At 40.6% G+C, this 14,413-nt stretch overlaps 1 protein-coding gene across 2 annotated transcripts in view; it reads right to left on the minus strand.

Moving 5' to 3' along the window:
- The window catches only part of SLC26A7 (solute carrier family 26 member 7), a 151,482-nt gene that overhangs the window by 91,141 nt on the left and 45,928 nt on the right, over positions 1-14,413 (minus strand). The gene's annotated exons all lie outside the window — the stretch shown is intronic.

Raw genomic sequence — 14,413 nt, forward strand, 5'->3', positions numbered from 1 at the left:
TGAGACCTCAGAGAAGCAAAGATAGTTCATGTATGTATGGATAAATGTATGTATGGATAAATAAGTAAACTATTTCATCAAAACCAAGCCAATCTGTTTTTTAAAATATGAGTTTAGCTCACTTTGAGACTATAATACTAGTAATTCTTTGCTGCTAAGTCACTTCAGTCGTATCCGACTGTGTATGACCCCATAGACGGCAGCCCACCAGGCTCTCCTGTCCCTGGGATCCTCCAGGCAAGAATACTGGAGTGGGTTGCCATTTCCTTCTCCAATGCATGAAAATGAAAAGTGAAAGTGAAGTCGCTCAGTCGTGTCCGACTCTTCACGACCCCATGGACTGCAGCCTACCAGGCTCTTCTGTCCATGGGATTTTCCAGGCAAGAGTACTGGAGTGGGGGGCCATTGCCTTCTCCGAGTAATTCTTTAAATTGTCCATTTAATATAATTTGGCATGAAATAAAAAATACATTGGTACACATAAACAAATCAATTTTGAGATATTTCAAAGAATGAAATAGCCTATCAATCATATATATATATATATATATATATATATATAATTTTTCATTATTTTCTTTAGTGAGAAGATTTTTCTGAAGCACTTAACAGATATTTACATACACAAACACATTTATACATATACATTACTTTATAATGTGTTTTTATCTGATTTTGTCATTCCTAATCCTTTTTTTTTTCAATGATGGAGTCTCAAGTCCTAAAATAGTGTCTGGCAGATATCAGGCACTCTATACTGAATTAATAAAAGCTTTCACTTAATATGGTAATAGTAACAAATGTAAATAGGAATAGCTTTTACCCTGAATAAGCATAATAACATGGAGAGAAAGAACTCACATTCCTCTTTTCTCACTACGAACACTTGCTGTTGTTCACTCCCTAAGTCACGTCCAACTCTTCGTGACCCCATGGACTGCAGTATGCCAGGCTTCCCTGTTCTTCTCTATCTCTTGGAGTTTGCTCAAAGTCATGTCCATTGGGTCGGTGATGCCATCCAACCAGATGGGCTTTTAAAAAGGTAATTAAGTTAAAATGACCCCTTTAGGGTGGGCCCCTATCCAATCTGACCAGTGTCTTTATAAAAAGAAGAGATGAAGACAGACAGACAGACAGACAGACACCAGGAACGCACATGCACAGAGGTCCTACCATGTGAACAGGCAGGAGGATGCTGACACACAAGCGAAAGAGAGGCCTCAGAGCAAAGTAGTCCTAAGACACCTGGACCTTGCACTTCCAGCCTTCAGAACTGGGAGGACATATATTTCCATTTTTTAAGTCACCCAGTTTGTCATGGCAGCCCTAGCAATACAGAAGACAAAGGGACTCACAGTATTTATTTTTGGAATTCCCTATATGGCTTCCCTAATAGCTCAGTAGGTAAAGAATCTGCCCGCAATGTGGAAGACCCCACTTCAATTCCTGAGTCGGGAGGCTTCGCTGGAGAAGGGGGAGGCTACCCACTCCAGTATTCTTGGGCTTCCCTTGTGGCTCAGCTGGTAAAGAATCCACCTGCAATGCGGGAGACCTGGGATCCAATCCTGGGTAAAGAAGATCCCCTGAAGAAGAGAAAGGCTACTCACTCCGGTATTCTGGCTTGGAGAATTCCATGGACAGTCCGTGGGGTCTCAAAGAGTCAGACACGAATGAGCAACTTTCACTTTCACTTCCCTATGCCCTAATAAATTCCTTTCTCTTCAAGTTAACCAAGATAAAAGTATTTTAAAACAAAAAATGAAACAGAAAGCTTTTAGTAATAGTGACTAAACAATGACTACCATTAAGAGGGACTTCCCTGGTGGCGCTGTGGATAAGAATCCACATGCCAGTACAGAGGACACAGGTTCCATCTCTAGTCCAGAAGGATTCTGCAGGCTGTGGAGCAGCTGGGCTGTGTGCCAGAACTACTGAGGCCCCACGCCTGGAGCCTGTGCTCTGCAACAAGAGAAGCCACTGCAATGAGAAGTCAGAGCACTGCAAGAAAGAGTAGCCCCACTTGCAACTAGAGAGAGCCCATGCAAAGCAATGAAGACCCAGCACAGCCATAAACGAATAAATCAATAATTTCTTTAAACAATAATTTTGTACCATTAAGAGAAACAGACAACTGACTAAATATCTATCACAGACAAATAAGCGTGGCAAATAGCTCTGGTAAGGATTTCAGCTATAGTGCCTAACAAAGGCAGTATTTAGAATCAGAGCTAGAAGGACCTTAGAAATCAACCAGTTGAGTGTAACTCATTCTTGTTGTTATTGTTCTGTCGGTCAGTCCTGTCCAACTCTTTGCAACCCCATGGACTGCAGCACACCAAGTTTCCCCGCCCCTCACTGTCTCCCGGAGTTTGCACAAACTCATGTCCATTGAATCAGTGATGCCATACAACCATCTCATCCTCTGTCATCCTCTTCTCCTCCTGCCTTCAATCTTTCCCAGCATCAGGGTCTTTTCCAAAACAGAGGCTCTTTGCATCAGGTGGCCAAAGTATTGGAGCTTCAACTTCAGCATCAGTTCTTCCAATGAGTATTCAGGGTTGATTTCCTTTAGGATTGACTGTTTGATCTCCTTGCTGTCCAAGGGAATCTCAAAAGTCTTCTCCAGCACCACAGTTCAAAAGCATCAATTCTTCAGCATTCAGCTCTCTTTATAGTCCAACTCTCACATCCATACATGACTACTGGAAAAACCATTGCTTTCATTATATGGACCTTTGTTGGCAAAGTGATGTGTCTGCTTTTGAATATGCTATCCAAGTTGGTCAAAGCTTTTCTTCCAAGGAGCAAGCATCTTTTAATTTTATGACTGCAGTCACCATCACAGTGATTTTGTAGCCCAAGAACATAAAGTCTGCCACTGTTTTCATTGTTTCCCTATTTGCCACGAAATGATGGGACCAGATGCCATGATCTTCATTTTTTGGAATGTTGAGTTTTGAACCAGCTTTTTCGCTGTCCTGTTTCACCTTTATCAAGAGGCTCTTTAGTTCCTTTTTGCTTTCTGCCATTAGGGTGGTATCATCTAGATATCTAAGGTTATTGGTATTTCTCCCAGCAATCTTGATTCCAGCTTGAGCTTCATACACCCCAGCATTTTGCCTGATGTACTCTGCATATAAGCTGAATAAGCAGGGTAAGAATATATAGCTTAGATGTACTCCTTTCCTCATCTTGAACCAGCTCATTGTTCCTGTTCGCTTCTAAATGTTGCTTCTTGACCTGCATACAGTTTCTCAGGAGGCAGGTAAGGCGGTCTGGTATTCCCACATCTTTAAGAATTTCTACAGACGTAGAAGCCAAGGTTGCAAAGATCTGTAACTTACCTATCCCAGGTGAGTTGACTTGTGAGTGAGAGTCAAGACCATGACACAGGTTCTCTGAACGCCTGACCAACACGTTCACCATTTTACCAATCCCTCACACACTAGTCTCTTCTTTCAATTCAGGAAACAATTTTTCCATACTTCCCTGGTGCTTCCTTTTCCCCATAGGATGTGTGCAGTGGAGATGCCACACTTTGAAAGAGAGACTATCATGGAACGTGGAATCTTTGATCCTGGTTAGTGGTGGCCCCCACCTGGCTGCTTCTCAGCAAACAAGCTCTTCAGCAGCAGGATCACATCAGTCAAAGAAAAGAAACAAAGCCTTCCTACCTGAATGCAAAAACTGTGAGAAGAGGGAACCATGACTCTTTTTTTTTTAACATATACACATTTGGTGAAAGTATACTTGTGTCTATACAGTGCAATCACTTTAATTCCTTTTCACCACCTCAAATTGCAAGACACTTTTATATTAACCCTGCCTGGAGCAGGAGCTCCACCCATGACAAAGGTCATGAGGAAGGAGGCTCGGCATACCAAAGGCGGGATCGAGCCTCAGGAGTCCCCCTGGAAATTCTCAAGCATCTACCCCCAAAACCAGAGTCTGCCTACTTTCTGCTTTGTTTACCTACACCTGACTTTACGGGGGGCTGTTCCCCACTACCTCTCTCTGAAAAAAGAGTTAACTTATAGCTCCAGTTAACAAAGTTCCTGGGTGTGATAGTGTTTCAACCTACAAACTCCTTTGGAAATCCTCTAGCCTGCCTGAATAGGTTTTTCCGGCCACATGTGATTGCTCAGAGCCTCCCAACTGAGAGGCATGAGATGTTCTAAACTGTCTGAATACAGATTCCTTTGAGCAGTTAAAAGATTGATTAGAAATTGTATTGGTGAAGGGTTTTTCACTTGTTGGGCCAATGTTTGCTGCTAAGTCTCCATATCCCTTATCTGCTGTGTCCCTGGCAGTGTATTGATTAATATAATTGGTGTAAGTAGTAGCTTTAATGTTTGTAACGTTGGACCCTTGAGTTAATTCTTTTTCTTGTTACAGCCCACCACACCTTTGCCCTATAGGAACGCAACTTTATCTAATGCTTTTGGAGGGTGGTGCCTGACTTTAGAATAATCACCTATAGAGAAAAATAAGTTTCTTAAAATGTTAACAGGCCTCCGGGCCAGAAGATGATGCAAATCACCTAAACTTTTGGATATGATAAATTTGCAGGAAGAAAGCCTGGCTTACTGCATGACTCTACCCCTTCCCCCATTATCCTCTATGCATAACTTAAGGTATAAAAACTACTTTGGAAAATAAAGTGCAGGCCTTGTTCACCGAAACTTTGTCTCCCCATGTCGTTCTTTCTCTCACCTTCTGGCTGAATTATTCAGCCTCTTTTCTCCACTGAATTTCCTCACTGAGCTATCCTTATTTAACCACTCTTTACATCTTTAATTACATTTAAATAAGCTGAAGTTTCCTGATCACCGACGCCATCCCTGCTTCGAATTCCCTGGATCAACCGGGGCTGGACCCCGGCATAACCCTCTGACAAACATGGTTTCCCTGATAGCTCAGTAGGTAAAGAATCCTCCTGCAATTCGGGAGATCCCAGCTAGATTTCTGGGTCAGGAAGATCCCCTGGAGAAGGGAAAGGCTACCCACTCCAGTGTTCTGGCCTGGAGAATTTCATGGACTGTATAGTCCATGGAGTCGTAAAGAGTTGGACATGACTGAGTGACTTTCACTTTCACTCACCACAAACATATGGTTTGAGGGCAGACTGGGGTGGGAAAAATGGGTGAAATTGTTTAAATTTCAGCACTTTAGAGAAGAGTTGGAGAACTAACATTTCCAGGTGCTAGACTAGCCATCTTATATGCAGTGATTCATTTAATTTCCCAATTAATACAAAGTGAGCATAATTACTTCTTTATCACATTATCTGCCTTTAATTACACTGCCTGGTTTCCTTCATTAACACTATCTGAGATTACCTTGTTCAACAATGTGTCTCCTCCTATCCTATTTCACATCCTCCCCCTCAGCATTTCAATAAAACTCCATGGGAAAGGCGGAGAAGGCAATGGCAACCCATTCCAGTACTCCTGCCTGGAGAATCCCAGGGACAGAGGAGCCTGGTGGGCTGCCATCTATGGGGTTGCACAGAGTCAGATACGACTGAAGCAACTTAGCAGCAGCAGCTGTGGGAAAGGGGTGTCACTTCTCAACTGCATCCTCATCGCCTATGAAGTAGTCAATCAACATCTGTTGAATAAATCTATTATAGCAATTCTTGAATCAAGGATGCATACTAATCTCTTCCCATCCATTTGTGGATTATTCTGTTGAGAATTTCTGGTTTTGAAGCCTCATATTTAGTCTGATTCTTCCACTTTGCAGGTGAGGAGACTAAAGTCTGCTGCCAGCCTTGGTTTTTGTTTTTTAAAGTAGCTTTCACATCCCTGGAGTCTTTAAACATGAGCCACAATTTCCCAGGAATACCCTCTCTCTGCCCCAACTTGCTTTTAACTTGATTATATTTTAAATCTACCACTAAACAAATCTAGATTCCTATTTAGGGACCATTAGAGCCATCCATAATAATCCTAAAATTGATGTTGGTAAAAGTTCTCTTTGTTCTTAAGAATGTAATGTCACCTATAAACTTTGCCTACATATCATTATATCATTAAATAACTTAGAATAGTTGTTGTTAAAATCAAGCTCCCCTAATGCCTCTACTTCCCAAAGTAGCACACATTAATAGGAAAACAAGACTGATATTAAGTTTAAAGCTCAACCCCAGTCTGTGTTTTCATGAATACAAACACAACTCTAAAAGGAAGAAAAAATCACAACATTCTATTATTCTTTACATCATTTTATATGCAAAGTCCTGATCAATAACTGCATCTCACATTGGGAATTTATCCCAGGAAACTACTGCTGTAAGGGATACAGTAAATCTTCAAACAAAACACGACATAGAGGAAGTATGGTATGTTCATCAACTAGAGACAACACGGGAGCACAAAACTCACTCGGCCTGAACTCACAGCCAAGCACGCCAAGGTCCACGAGGCATCCAGCCATCCCTTCTTTAGAAAACTAAGTTTAATTTGAGTCAGTTAAACAACTACATTTTATGGTGACGTATTTCTTTGGTGAATTGTGCGGGATGGAGAGCTTAGTCCAAGATAATTGAGTTGCTAAAATATCTGCCTTATAAGATTTAGAATTTTAAGGTAATCTTTGTTACTAATTTCCATATAATTGTCTCATATCCAAATTAAACCTGCAACATTTTCTATCCCCTGTGTCACTGATTGATTCAAGCTGCAGATGAATATTCCTTTTCTCTCCTCTTCAATTGATTCTGCCCATTTTTCTGGGTGAACTGAATGTTCTCAAAAGTCACAACAGAAATGTCACAAAAACTGTGGAGAAAATGTGGGTTTCCATAAACCACCAAAGTGTGTTCTTGATTCAGAAATCTCAGGGGGCCTGTGTCTTCAAAGTAGATTTGTTCTCCACATATAACTCTTATTTGTACGTATTTGATTGTGATTTCATTCTCTATAAAAGAGAATGTTTCATTGGTTCTGATTTCCTTCTGATGTTTTTGTCCCATTTTGTTAACTTTCTTGGTTCCTGCTTCATAGCCTTCAGGGATATTCAAACTAGAAAAATGCTTTGCTTGCACTTCATGGATGGGAATGAGAATGAAATTGCTTTCTGGTTCTGAAAACCTGAATTTTAAGAAAGGAAATACAAATTTCCCAAAAAGTTAGTTGAATATATTGCCAAGCTTGGCTTGTACTTTGGGTTTAATGAACAGAACTGTACATAATTATATTGAAGGATACTCTTATAAAGTCATGCAAATGAAAACAGCTTTGCCAAATTTATCATAGGCTACTACAGGCTGAGACACTTGGCACCACTTCAAAGAAATTCACAAGTGCTAATATGAGCTAAGAATTTTTGTAACTTTTATTGTGCCTTATAGGGAAAACAACCTTCTAATAAAAAGATACATTAGTTCTCAATATAAAAATCAATTTTAATTGAAAAGAATCATTAAACCTTTCCCTCTTGTGGGACCAACTATCAATCAGAAATTTTAAATTTGATAAAAAATTTTATTTGGTTTTGACCAATCTTCTTCCTCTCTTATTGCATTCTCCAGATGTGTTTGGACTTCAAAAAGTCACATAGTTAGACTTTTTCTTTACATTTTGGTTTTATCAGTTAGAGAATTTTGACTTCTAATGAGTACAAAACTTCGAAGTTTCATTTTTTAATCTCTCAAAAGGTAACCCTAGTACACTGTTAGTGGAAATGTAAATTGGTACAGCTCCTATGGAAAATAGTATGATGTCTTCTCAAAAAAACCAAAAACAGAACTATCATATGATCCAGTAAGTTCACTCCTGGGAATTAATCCCCGAAAAATGAAAATGCTAATTCCAGAAATCACATTTACCAGAATGTTCATAACAAAAGTGTTTGCAATAGCCAAGATATGGATACTATTCGGACATAAAAAAGAATGAAATTTTGCTATTTGCCACAACATGGATGGATTTAGAGGGTGTTATGTTAAGTGACGTAAGTCAGACACAGAAAGATGAATACTGTATTATATATTATATCATGTACATGTGAGGTCTAAAAAGTAAAATTACAAATATAACAAAATAGAGAAAAACATTTTTGAGAACACAAGAATAAAATGATTTAACTGGTGAGCCACGGTCCCAAGACAGAAGTGACTTTTACAATAATATTGCTTCTGATTATTTTTAAATATACTGCAGAATTTTTCATAATTTATTAAAGGGATTTATAACTTCTTGAGGGAACTAAGCTGAATAGATGGAAATATTTTAAAATAAACTAAAAAATATGGCATTCCTTTACTCCAGCTGACTGCTGCTGCCAAAGCGCTTTAGTCGTGTCCGATTTTGTGCAACCCCATAGACGGCAGCCCACTAGGCTCCCCTGTCCCTGGGATTCTCCAGGCAAGAATATTAGAGTGGGTTGCCATTTCCTTCTCCAATGCATGAAAGTGAAAAGTGAAAGTGAAGTCGCTCAGTCGTGCCTGACTCTTAGCGACCCCATGGACTGCAGCCCACCAGGCTCCTCCATCCATGGGATTTTCCAGGCAAGAGTACTGGAGTGGGGTGCCATTGCCTTCTCCACTCCAGCTGACTAGCCCTCATTAATAGCAGATATTTTTATAAGTTTTATAAATTTTGGAATCATCTTTATTTGTAAGTTGCAAAAAATAAACATAATATTGTTATATTGCTTAGATTTGTTTTATCTGATTAACAGTCTTCTAGAGAGGAAAAGAATTCGTATCTATTATTTACATAGCACTTTTAAAAACTCTCTAATTTGTTATAATTAACTATTCACTACTAGAAATGGCAACCCACTCCAGTGTTCTTGCCTGGAGAATCCCAGGGACAGGGGAGCCTGGTGGGCTGCCGTCTCTGGGGTTGCACAGAGTCGGACACGACTGAAGCGACTTAGCAGCAGCAGCAGCAGTACAAAGATAATCACTTCCATTAAATGTATACCTACCATGTTCCAGGCAGTTTATTTTGGGAATGAATCCCAATTGGTATTATTATCACCAACTCATACAGTAGACAACTGGAAGTCAAAGTTACAAGGTCATTTAATCAAGAGTAGAGCCATGATCTTACTTAGGATTGCTCTGATTCTAAAGTTCTAGTTCTATTGCCTCTTTCTAAGGGAAAAAACACAGATCAATTAATGTCTACCTGATTGCATGGGCCCTAATAAAATCATCAGAGCTAAAAGTTCACTTAGAGGGAAAAACTAAGTTTTACCCAACATATAACTGAAGAGGAATATTTTAAATTCACTATGAAACAGCTATAACATTAAAAGAAAGTTTTATTAGAAGTATATGAATTTAAAGGTAAAATTTGAATAACAAAGGGAAAATAAAATATTATATGTAAAGGGAATTAGGATAAATGATGGTTTAGACCTAATTCTATTCACTTTTTTAAAGAAATAAGGTCATGACAGTATTCCAGAACCTCCCTTTGAATATGCAGACCCCAGAAATGCTGGGAGAGCTACTCAAAGGACCAATGGATAACGTTCATAGGATTTAACACTTCTGGGGGAATCCCTCACATGAGGAAGCTGGTTAACAGTTTTCAGCCAGAAGAGAAAGAGTTGCCTAAACACCTGAGCCTAACTGGAGCTGGTGGCATGAGCCCTGCATTTCAGATGTAGCAAAGGGCGAAATATCGGGCTATGTCTACCCTCAAGGCGAAAAGAAAAAGGCAAATATCATATGATATCACTTACATGTGGAATCTACAAATATAATAATAATACAAATGAACATATTTCAAAACAGAAACCAGACTCACTGACACAGAAAACAAACTTGTGGCTTCCAAAACAGAAAGAGGGTAAGGGTGAGGGATAAATTAGGAATCTGGAATTAACAGACACAAACTGTTACAAATAAAATATACAAACAAGGACCTATTGTATAGTATGCTCACTCACTCAGTTGTGTCCATCCCTTTGCAACCCCATTGACTGGCCTGCCAGGCTCCTCTGTCCATGTGACTTGCCGGGCAAGAATACTGGAGAGGGTTGCCATTTCCTTCTCCAGGGGACCTTCCCAACCCAAGATCAAACTCCCATCTCAGGTGTCTCCTGCATTGGCAGGCAGATTCTTTACTGCTGAGCCACCTGAGAAGCCCAACTGTATAGCACAGGGAATTATATTTAATACCTTGTAGAACCTTAATGAAAAAGAATCTGAGAAGGAATCCCACCTGAAACACTGTAAATCAACTAAAATTCAGAAAAAAAATTATTGGAAGCTTGTCCAATAATCTGAGAGGGCAGAACTGAGCATGTAACATTAACATATGATTTCAGATTACTCACTAGGGATGTAACCAAAGAGACAGAGATTTTCACTTTTCAGACTAGAGAATTAGTCCTCTTATTAGACAACAGGGGCTTCCCAGGTGGTACTAGTGGTAAAGAGTCTGCCTGCCAATGCAGGAGACCTTAGAGATGCAGATCCGATCCCTGAGTCAGGAAGATCCCCTGGAGGAGGGCATGGCAACCCTTTCCAGTACTCTTGCCTGGAGAATCTCATGAACAGAGGAGCCTGGTGGGCTACAGTCCGTGGGGTCACAAAGAGTCAGACAGGACTGAGTGAGCGAGCACAGCACACAGCACACGCAGTAGAACATAATCAGGCAGCCACCAGGAGAAAACACTATAGATGCCCTTGTAGTGGCAGATGGAAGATACCCAATACACAGTGACCTCAGAACAGAATAAATGCAGAAGGCTATGCTTTCTCTCAAAACTGCCCAGAAGCACTATTCTTCCTAGATTAATCAACGCACATTTTGATTGGCCAAGTCTGAATTCTTTCAGGAAATCTGAGTGTTCCAGCTAAGACTAAGGAGTGGTGACTGCCTCATTGCATAAGAGTCTCAAATATTCTAGATATTAATTTATGTTCCAAGGAATATCATTAGAAGATTCTTTATCCTTCATCAGCCTGAGTAATTTTAGTAAATGATATAACAGTTATGAGAACCTAGAAGGAAAAATCCAAAAATGTGTGAAATGAGCCTCCTCTAGGTTCTCTTATCTGATGATCAAGGCCTCTATTTTGTCCTCTGTTCTATACCTCTGTGCTGAGTTCACCTCTCTCTTTCACATCCCACCTAAATGACCGATGGCAAGTTAATGTTTACGTTATCACCATCAGATTCTTTTTTAGCCTAACTACACCAAAGCACACCTTCCAAATGTCCCAGTGTAACCTATACAAAATACAAAATTTATTTCTGAATGTAATGCTCAGATTGCAATAATTTTTGACATTGCAATATCAACATTACTTTTGAAACCTTGGTAAAGAACCAAAGCATCATTCCAACCTAGACATTGAATAGTATGGGGATATGTGACTTTGAAAATCAGGAGTAACTTTTCTGTTTTCCATCTTCACAAAGCTTAGCAACTTCTACCAATTGAGTTATGCAAATTTAGTCAGCCATCTAAAAATGTGTCTAAATCTGATTCCATTTCAGTATAAGAACTTACAAAAGACCCCCAAAAGTCAAATTACAACGTCTGATCTACTAAGTAAAGAAAATATAGCTTGAGGTGTATCTTCCAAGAAGTCAAAAAAAAAAATCATACACAATACACTTCAATATAGCATTTTATGTACACTGCCACCAGAGAAACAAGCTGAAAGGTCAAATGCTGTTCTCGTATCAGGCTACCCAGATTCTTTCAACACAAGTAATGAAAAGAGGAATGATTATTTGTGTAACGTGAACATGACTGAGGTGACCAATTTGTAACCGGCGTGTATTTCTTTACGCGTAGTTCATGCACAGATAAGCATGCTGTTCGCAGCCAGGAGGTCAAGAGAATCTAGTACTGAGTGGCTTCTGGCGCAGACCTGGTGTCACCAAAAGTTGTAGCTTAGCCAGTCACCCGATAATGCACAGCTGCTTTAGTCTGCTTTTGTTTTATCTGGAGCTTGGAATTACGTCATTTAAGCCCACCTCCTAGCCACTTCTTTTGAGTTACGTAAGGAAAGAGCAAATTAGCGAAGATGGCGGTCAGGCTCTCTCAACCCACGTTCGGTGGTGACTATGTACCGCTGAACTACATACAGCACTGCACATGCGTCACCAGCTCTCCCGCCCTGCTGCAGGGACGCACGAGCTCCACCCGGAAGCAGCCGGGCTTGCGGCTGCCTCACGGCTGTGTCGGCTGCGTCAGCCATGAAAGGAGAGAATGCACGCGAATGCTGCTACGCATCATTTTGTGTTATGTCCGCTGCAGGAGATCAGTCCTGGGTGTTCTTTGGAAGGAATGATGCTAAAGCTGAAACTCCAATACTTTGGCCACCTCACGTGAAGAGTTGACTCATTGGAAAAGACTGATACTGGGAGGGATTGAGGGCAGGAGGAGAAGGGGACGACAGAGGATGAGATGGCTGGATGGCATCACCGACTCCATGGACATGAGTTTGGGTGAACTCCGGGAGTTGGTGAGGGACAGGGAGGCCTGCCGTGCTGCAATTCATGGGGTCGCAAAGAGTTGGACACGACTGGGTGACTGAACTGATCTGAACGGGTGCTATGCCTGCCAGAAGAGAATAAACCTGTCTGTAGTTGCTGCGGCTCCTCGCATTTCCTGCCAGCTTCTTAGCGCGCAACTTGCCCACCCTGGGTTCAGGAACTGTGTGGACAGTGTGAACAGCGAGGCAGCTGGCGCTATGAGCAGGATGGGAAGCAATACAAGTTACTAATCCCAGAGTTTCTCCTATGTACGTATGAAATGTGTGTGTGTGTCTGTGTGTTAGCTGCTCAGTCAGTTCTGACTCTTGTGACCCCATGGATCGTGGCCAGCCAGGCTCCTCTGTCCATGGGATTCTCCAGGCAAGAATACTGGGAGTGGGGTGCCATTTCCTTCTCCAGAAGATCTTCCCCACCCAGGGATCGAACCCATATCTCCTGCATTGACGGATGGCTTCTTTAACACTGAGATGCTAAGGTAGTACACATGCTAATAAATCTGTTTGTTTTTCTTTGTTAATTTGTCTTCTGCTACAGGGGCCTCAGCTCCTCAATGTAGAAGGAAAGATACTTCTCTTTCTCTACAATACAAAAGTAAATAAAATGAAGCCTGGTTGCACTCAACTTCGTTAACAAGACACTGATTTCCTTGTAAAATTCCAATAGGATGTGAGTTCCTGAGTAGTCACAGATTTTAGCATAGCTTCAGAAAGAGACCAGAAACAATGGAGAATTATTAGGATGATATGTTGAAACTGGAAACATGTTCCTCTCTCAAGTTCAAGTGACTTTTGATAACCGGTTGTCTGCTATTTGGGCTCCAACCCCTGGTTTTGACCAGGCCTCTGATTTGATCTGGGTCATTAAGATCTTTTTAATGTAGTTTTTCTGTGTATTCTTGCCACCTCTTCTTACTATCTTCTGCTTCTGTTAGGTCCATATCATGTCTGTCCTTTATTGTGCTCCTTTTTGCATGAAATATTCTAATTTTCTTGAAGAGATCTCTAGTCTTTCCCATTCTATTGTTTCCTTCTATTTCTTTGCATTGATTACTGAGAAAGGCTGTCTTATCTCTCCTTGCTCTTTGGAACTCTGCATTCAGATGGATGTATCTTTCCTTTTCTCCTTTGCCTTTCAATAGTCTTTTCTCAGCTGTTTCTAAGTCCTCCTCAGACAAGCATTTTGCCTTTTTGCATTTCTTTTTCTGGGATATGGTTTTGATCACCGCCTACTGTACAATATTATGAACCTTCATCCATAGTTCTTCAAGCAGTCTTTCAGGTCTAATCCCTTGAATCTATTTGTCACTTCCACTGTATAATCATAAGGGATTTGATTTAGGTCATACCTGAAAATGGTCTAGTGGTTTTCCCTACTTTCTTCAACTCAAGTCTGAATTTGGCAATAAGGAGTTCATGATCTGAGCCACAGTCAGTTCCTGGTCTCGTTTTTGCTGATTGTATAGAACTTCTCCATTTTTGGCTGCAAAAGAATATAATCAATCTGATTTTGGTATTGACCATTGGTGATGTCCATGTGTAGAGTCTTCTCTTGTGTCGTTGGAAGAGGGTATTTGCTATGAGCAATGTGTTCTCTTGGCAAAACTCTGTTAGCCTTTGCCCTGCTTCATTTTGTACTCCAAGGCCAAATTTGCCTGTTACTCCAGGTATCTCTGGACTTCCTATTTTTGTATTCCAGTCCCCTGTAATGAAAAGGACATACTTTTTGGGTGTTAGTTCTAGAAGGTCTTGTAGGTCTTCATAGAACCGTTCAACTTCAGCTTCTTCAGCATTAGTGGTTGGGGTGTAGGCTTGGATTATTGTGATATTGAATAGTTTGCCTTGGAAACGAACAGAGATCAGTCGTTTTTAAGATTGCACCCAAGTACTGCATGTCAGACTCTTTTGTCCAAGCAAGACTTCAACAGTATGTAAACTGAG

Source organism: Bos indicus, chromosome 14, assembly GCF_029378745.1.
Source record: "Bos indicus isolate NIAB-ARS_2022 breed Sahiwal x Tharparkar chromosome 14, NIAB-ARS_B.indTharparkar_mat_pri_1.0, whole genome shotgun sequence".
NCBI lineage: Eukaryota > Metazoa > Chordata > Mammalia > Artiodactyla > Bovidae > Bos > Bos indicus.